Raw genomic sequence first — 7,589 nt, 5'->3', positions numbered from 1 at the left:
GAATTATTAGAATCATCCAAGATATAGGTATATGCGCCTACTCGCTTTTTGATGGAGATGGGTGCCGAGAAGAACACATGTCCTGGTCTGCACACCCTCACTTTCTCCCTCTCTGAATGAAGGAGTGCCAGCACGGTGTCATTTACGGTCATTGAAGGAGGAGAATGTGAATCTTTGTTCACATTTTACCACCATGCAACAGTTTGAATGGTGATATACCACTCACGACAAGAGCTCAATCCATATGTGGGCAATCAGGTGTTGCCTTTCTCTACTCTTGTTTTTGACACATTGTGGACTGGATGCAACTTTTCAAGACTCTGTTAATTGCACCATTGGCAGCAGGGAGGTACACGGAGGAGTGGATATGAGTGACGCCACTTTCTTTCAGGAATGATGAGAACTCAGCTGACTCAGCTAGGGACTCTGGATCACTATAGCGGCGGGATACACTGCTGAGAAATCCAAGCACAGTTTCTGTGGTAACAGATGATGGAAAAGCTACTTCAGGCCATTTTGAGTAGTAATCTGTGTGTGATTGCAAACCTGCAATTGTAGGTGGCACTTTCGAAGGATCCCACTATATCCATGCCCAATTTCTTCCAAGGGCCTTCAGGCAGTGGCACAGGTTGCAGCGGTGCCTCAAAAACCTGGGCCGACTCGTCCTTGTCTGAGTTTTGGCAAATTGAGCACGCAGATATTTGTGACTTGTGTATGAACCAGAGCTTGCATTCCAGGGAACCAGTGCAACTCTCGCAGGTGTTGTCTTCTTCTCTCAATGCCTTGGTGACCTTCGTGAGCAAGGGGATGAGACTGTGCCGCAGTGAAGCAGGCACTACTAGCCGTGCCCCTTGAAACACTAATTTATCCATTGCACACACTTCATCCTCAACTTTGAAATAAGGCTGCAGATATGGCTCCACAGCGAGAGAAGCACAGAGAGAAGCAAGTTCAGAGCAAGAAGAAGAAGCATTCTCAAACTCTTCAGTAGTCACAGCAACTGGACATGTTGATAACAGGGCCACGAGTTTAGAATCCAAGTCTGGGGTGAGAGAAATGGCAGTAGGCAGAGGTAGGCGTGAAAGGCAGTCAGCTGTGAGATATATTAGTGTAAACAGAGAAGTTGTGTAGACCTTCTTGGGATGCCCAGCTCTATCTGACCTTTTGTGGAGAGGAGCGTTGTGAGTGCCTGATGGTCAGTACGCAGTGTGAAATTCCGAAACCACAAGTATGTCCCCCATGCAAGTGCCTCTTTCTCTACCGTTCAGTATGTCCTCTCAGACAGTGATAGTGTCCTTGATGCGAACGCCACGTTCTGCATGATCCAGATGCAATTGAATGAATACAGCACCGAATCCATAATCTGATGCATCTATTGAAATTATACAGCCAGGGCTGGACTATTCACAAGCAGCTCTTTCACAGTTAGGAAGCATTCTTGAGCCTCCCCAGTCCATTCAAATCTGGCATCTTGCCGCAGGCAGGCCGGCAGTGGTACCGCCATACCAGGAGAGCATTAACCCAGGATAGCATAGCATAGCACCCAGGAAGGAACAAAGGCTACAGGCATCGGTGGCGGCAAGGAGTCTGCTTGATGGCATATCTACCTGAACGCCTCTCTCTGTCACCGAACGTCCCAGGAACTTTTAGATGGCTTGACGAAAGGGGCATTTATTTTCATTCAGTTGCAAGCCCGCATCTTTAAGTCGCTGAAGTACCGTTCTCAGAGCTGTGTTACGTTCCTGTGCATGTAAAGGCTTTGATGCATTCTAGTACAACAGCAGAAAGGAGGCGATTGAGTTCCTCCGACTCAGCAGCTCGCACTGAGAAGGGAAATCGCCTTAACAGCTGTTGGCACCACCTTAACTTTATGCATGAAGGTTGCAGAAGAGGCCGACTGTGTGGTGAGAGAAGTCACTGCAGCTGTAGGGGGCTGTGAAGAAGGTGAAGCTGTTGGTGGGTGCACAGTGTTGTCCTCAATGCGCAGGCGAAGAGCAGAGATTAAGTCACACCCACCACATAGAAATTTGCCTCAGCTTTACTGCCATCTCGGTGTACACTTGGTTTCATCCAAGTTCGCTTTCAGCATGAACCTCCTGCATGATAAGGCCAGTCAGTGGGCGGTCTCTCTATAGGAATCAGACCTTTTACATAACTACCAGAGATTCTCTTTTGAAATGCGTCGGGTATTTGAAGCCCCTTTTAAGAGTTGACCAAACGCTTCAAAGCACCTTATGTCTCTGGTTCAAGATTGCCCCAAGGAATCTTCCTCTGAATTCTCCATCCGTTTCCGTATTGTGGCTGCAGAGGCGGGTGGAAGGAACCTGCCCTCATGTCCATCATCATCGGTCCCGTTTTCCCCACCTGATTTTAGTACACGAGCGGAGGCTTTAACTCCTGACGATAAGTCTGAGCCCATGCAGGTGGGAACAACAAGACCCGCTCCGTCGGAGCGGCATCTCTGGCTCTCATGGGATTTGAATGTGTTCTGTGGCCTACCAGGTCACATGATTCGTGCCAGTCCGGTTCGTCCCTGGGGTCCTCATCTTCCTCTTGACCCTCACAAAAAGGTTATTTTCACTGCTTCTTAACATAAAAGAAAGACAAATGCTCTGGTGTAAGCCTTTTTTGACTCTGGTGCTTTCATTGATGCTGCATTGGCTGAATCTTATTTCTTGTCAGACTGGACATTGTCAGCGATTGATGGCAGTCCTCTTCCAAAAGTCTCTGCACCACTCCCCTGACCCTCACGTTATCTGCCAACTACACAGAGGTGATCTCTATCCTTGTTCTTCCGGCTTCTTCATCTCCTTTGGTACTTGGATTTCTTTCCGGCTTTCTCAACACAACCCTCAGGTTGACTGGTCATTTCCCAAGGTTTCTGGTTGGAGCACTTACTGGTCAGAAGGTGCACCCTTGTGCCTTCTTCTCTAGGAGACTATCCCCGGCTGAGAGGAACTACGACATTGGCCAGGTATGACAAGAAACATCAAGTACTTCTGCAAGGCTTGCATCACCTGTAACAGGTCCAAGTCCTCCCACCGTCCTCCCGCTGGTCTTCTCCAACCGCTGCCTCTTCCTAGCGGTCCTTGGTCCCACATCGCTGTTGACTTTGTTATAGGTCTACCTCCCTGTGCATTTTGTTCCTCTGGCTAACCTCCCATCCACCTTCGAGACTGCCGACATGATGATCCTCCATGTTTTCCGGCTTCATGGTATTCCCATTGACGTGCCCTTGTACAGAGGACCCCAATTTTCATCTCAGGTTGGGCACAACAACCCCCAATCTAATGGATTTGACAACCATCGTCCACAAAATCATTGATAGTAGACATTGTGGCCGGGGGAACCAGTATATCGTACACTGGGAGGGATACGGTCCCGAGGATCGTTCCTGGATCTTCAGGGCGCTTATCCTAAGTTGATTTCGGAGTTTCATACCAGACACTCTGACAGACCTGGTAGAGTTTCTAGAGACCCTCCTTGTGAGTTTCTCTTTCCTCTTTCTCTCCCTCCAGCTTCACAGCAACACAGCTGACACCAATTCCCCAATCAAGCTGTGTGGATTTCAACACCTCGGCGGCAGACTGTGTTGCCAAATGGTTAGTTTGCGTTCCTACGGTAAAGATCTCCCTCTAATGACTTAGTTCTCCAGCGTATTTGATAACTTTTCAGATTTGTACATTAAGGGGAATTGTGCATTTATTATACAATATTGATATTGTTGGAATTGCTTGTGCTACTAATAAAGAAGTTATTTACAGATGGAGGAATGCAGAGTGTGGTTGGGTCTGCGTGAGAAAGAGAAGTCACAGGTGCAGTACAATGGAGGCCTGAGCAGACATTGTAACTCATGCCTTGCGATCGTTGCCAGCACTGGTGTCAACGGCTGAGGACCAGTCAGACGAGGAGGTTACTCACCTTTTGTTTTCTCCTGTTAGTTTCTACTTTCTCGTGTGTATGTGTGTGTGTGTGTGTGTGTGTGTGTATAATTCCACCACCAAGCACTTTTTGTTAATTGGGCCTCAAGAGTTTATCTGAGTGTGTTTTCGTTGACCCCGTTATTAAGGCTTGAGTTTGGTCCACCTTTTTCAGGTTTTTTCCCTGTTCCCTGTGCATTTTGGTGTCGACTTTCTTGGTTCCTCGCTCCTGTTCTCGTTTTGATTATTGTGTATTTTTATTAAATTTATTGCTAAACCTTAATCTCATTGTTAGAGTCTTCTGAACAACGATTTAAGCACTTGGCTCATTTTCAGACTGAATTGCCTTCGCTGTGTGCTCATTGTTAATTGAATGAGCAGATACACTATTAATTTAGATTATTATTTAATAATATCCACTGGAGTTGGACTCTGTGAGGTAGTTTCTGGACATTTACTACTGCCGACTCACCCGCAGAGCCGTTCGAATTGTAGGTCACTCCTCTCACTTCTCTCACAGTCTCTTCAGTCTGCTCCCGTCAAGGTGGTCAGGAGGTTCAACTCTGCCTACACTCACACCTGCTCCCCCTACTGACTTGATCTCATCTCCTGAACCGCATATGCACAAGTCACTTTTTCACTTCTATAGGTGTCATCTGTATGCCATTGCACTATTGCACTTGTATGTCATCTTCTTTCTATTGTCCTTTCTTTTCGTACTTAGTTAAGTTTATATCTTAACTATGTGCAGGAAGGACTACAATTTCATTTATACTGGATGTCCAGCATTCAGTATTCATGACAATAAAGTTGACTTTGACTTTCAATGCAAAACTGCGTGAGGAACGAGTTTTGACAGACCGGAGTCAGTGATGCCCTTTAAGAGAAAATCTCTTACGAACTTCAAGTAGGTTAAACTTCTCATCTTGACTGATGTAATGGTCTGTAGAGATTTGTTATGTAACACATTACATGAATTCAGAGGTTTAAAGACGCACAACCCTCCATATTATGCAGACCAGCATTCCGTTAGTAAACCTAATTGTTGTCTCAGATTCTTTTTCGCGAATGATGTCGGAAGAGGAGCCCGACAACGATCCACCACAGCCCCTTGTAAGTGATATGAAATACATAGAAATGTTTATTTCGTATCAAATGTAAAAGTAAAAGTAAAAGATGCGACTCTGAATCTGTCACATCCTCCTTCCACAGTGAACTATAATTCACTTCACCAGTGCAGATAAACTGACAGCGCCACTGTTTGAGCAAAGCAGGTGATGGGCCATCTCCTGCAATACTGAGCCATGACTTCACAATTCTGTAGATAGTAGTAACTAAGTGCTATACTTAAACTGCACATGTGGGAAACATCTCTTGAGTCTGGTGTGCTTGTTGTGTGATGTTGTCTCCAATCCTGTTTTTGGTTTACATGGACAGGATTTCGAGGCACAGCTTTGTGGCGGAGGGTTTGCGATTTGGTGGCCTGAGGATCCTGTCACTGCTATTTGCAGATGATTTGGTTCTCATGGCTTCATCATAGTGCGAACTTCAACTCTCTCTGGATTGGCTTGCATCTGAGTGTGAAGCTTCAGGGATGCGGACCAGCACCTCTAAGTCAGAGTCCATGGTTCACTACCGGAAAAGGGTAGATTGCTGCATGAAGTGGAGGAATTTAAGTATCGTGGCTCTTGTTCTTAAGTGGGGGGGTAAGGGTGTTTGAGATTGCCTGGCGAATCAGCGGTATTGCAGTCGCTATACAGCACAGTTGTGTGTAAGAGAGAGCTGAGCCAAAAGGCAAAGCTCTCTATTTACCAATCAGCCTTCCTCCCGACCCTCACCTATCGTCACGAGCCGTGGGTCATGACCGAAAGAATGAGATCCTGGATACAAGCGGATGAAATTAGTTTTCTCTGACGGGTGGTGGGCGTCTCCCTTAGAGTTAGGGTGAGAAGTTCTGTCACTCAGGAGAAACCCAGAGTAGAGCTGCTGCTCAGTCGAGGTGGTTCGGGCATCTCATGAGGATGCCTTCCTTTGGAGGTATTTCAGGGACGGCCAGCTGGGAGGAGGGGTCAACCCAGGGCCAGGTGGAGGGTTATATCTTTACACTGGCCTGGGAGCGTCTCGGGATCCTGGTGGTCTCGGGTGGAGCTGGTGGACGTTGCCCGGGAGAAGGGCATTTGGCATGCTGCTGCCCCTGCAACCCGGCAACGGAAAAGCGAATGACGATGGATGGATGGATGGACTTTCAGTTTTTATGTCAGTGTGAAAACACAACAACCAACCCGTCACAATTGCTTGTTTGTTACTTCCTCTCTTTACGACCCAATTGGGTTCATTGCTCCATTCTGCCTGAGTGAAAACCTCATTCTTCAAGAACTGTGCCAGAGAAACATTGGTTGGGATGATCTACTTACAGAAGACTTAAGGCTATGGTGGGTGGATGAACGGTCTACAAAGTTCAGCGTCATGTCAAAAGCTGAACTGGACGAGATCAAAAAGGTTAAGCCAAAAGTGACAGTCGACGAGTATGAAAAGGCTACTGAAGCAGTGTTGAATATCGTTCAGCAACAAACCTTATCCCATGTGCTTAAGGTGCTTTAAAACTATACTGTGCTTCCAAAATCCAGTGTTTTAAGGAGGCATTGCCGCTCAGGCTGTTTAAGAGCGTTCCCCGCTGACTACGCTACAGTGGAGGATTAAATTACTACTGAGAACCTGCAGGCACAGACCAGTCACTGAGCCACCGTGGAAAGCAGGGAACTTTTGAATGGCTTCATCTGATGAGATGACAGAATCATCTCATCATGATGAAATCCAAGGTTGCGCCCCCTCCTGGAGTGTTTGTGAAGGAGGCTTTGTAAACAACCAAAGAAAACAAGGATCCCCCAAACATTCAGTTATTGAGACACCAGTTCAGACATTTGTGCTTCTTCTTGAAGATTGAAGGAGTTAAACTGGCAAAGCCAAACACTTAATGTTCAAGCTTGATAATAATAATAGTGATATTACAACGTGTTTGTTAGAGGCAGGAATCCTGTCCTTTCTACATGTTTACTAACTGACACATGATTTGGTGAGAGTGTCATGGCAGGCAGTTTGCACTGCTTTTCGTGTTGGAATTTCATTGTTCATTCCACTGTGCACATCTTGCTTTTCATTCAGTGTGAGTCCAAATTACAATAGAAAGCCCTTATTCATACATGCATGCATACATACACCTATCTATGATACTGCACTATTTGTGTAGTGTACCGACATCCCCAGACCTAAACCCAATAGAAAATCTTTGGGGGGAGGTCAGACTCCGTGTTTCTCAGTGACAGCCCAGAAAGCTGACTGATCTAGAAAAGACCTGTGTGGAGGAGTGGGCCAAAATCCCTGCTGCAGTGTGTGCAAACCTGGTGAAAAATTACAGGAATCGTTTGACCTGCTTAGTTGCAAACAAAGGCCACTGTACCATTGATTTTCTCAGGTGTTCAAATACTTATTTGCCGCAGTATCATACAATTAAATTGTTGGATTTTTTTTTTTTTAGATTATGTCTCTCAGAGAGAACATGTACCTACGATGAAAATTTCAGACCCCTCCATCATTTCTGAGTGGGAGAACTTGCAAAATCGCATGGTGTTCAAACACTTATTTTCCTCAGATGCTTATTTTTTTATTCAG

The sequence above is a fragment of the Synchiropus splendidus genome, chromosome 5 (genome assembly GCF_027744825.2).
Source record: "Synchiropus splendidus isolate RoL2022-P1 chromosome 5, RoL_Sspl_1.0, whole genome shotgun sequence".
Lineage (NCBI taxonomy): Eukaryota > Metazoa > Chordata > Actinopteri > Syngnathiformes > Callionymidae > Synchiropus > Synchiropus splendidus.
The sequence above is the reverse complement of the archived record's forward strand: the minus strand, read 5'-3'. Positions refer to the sequence as shown.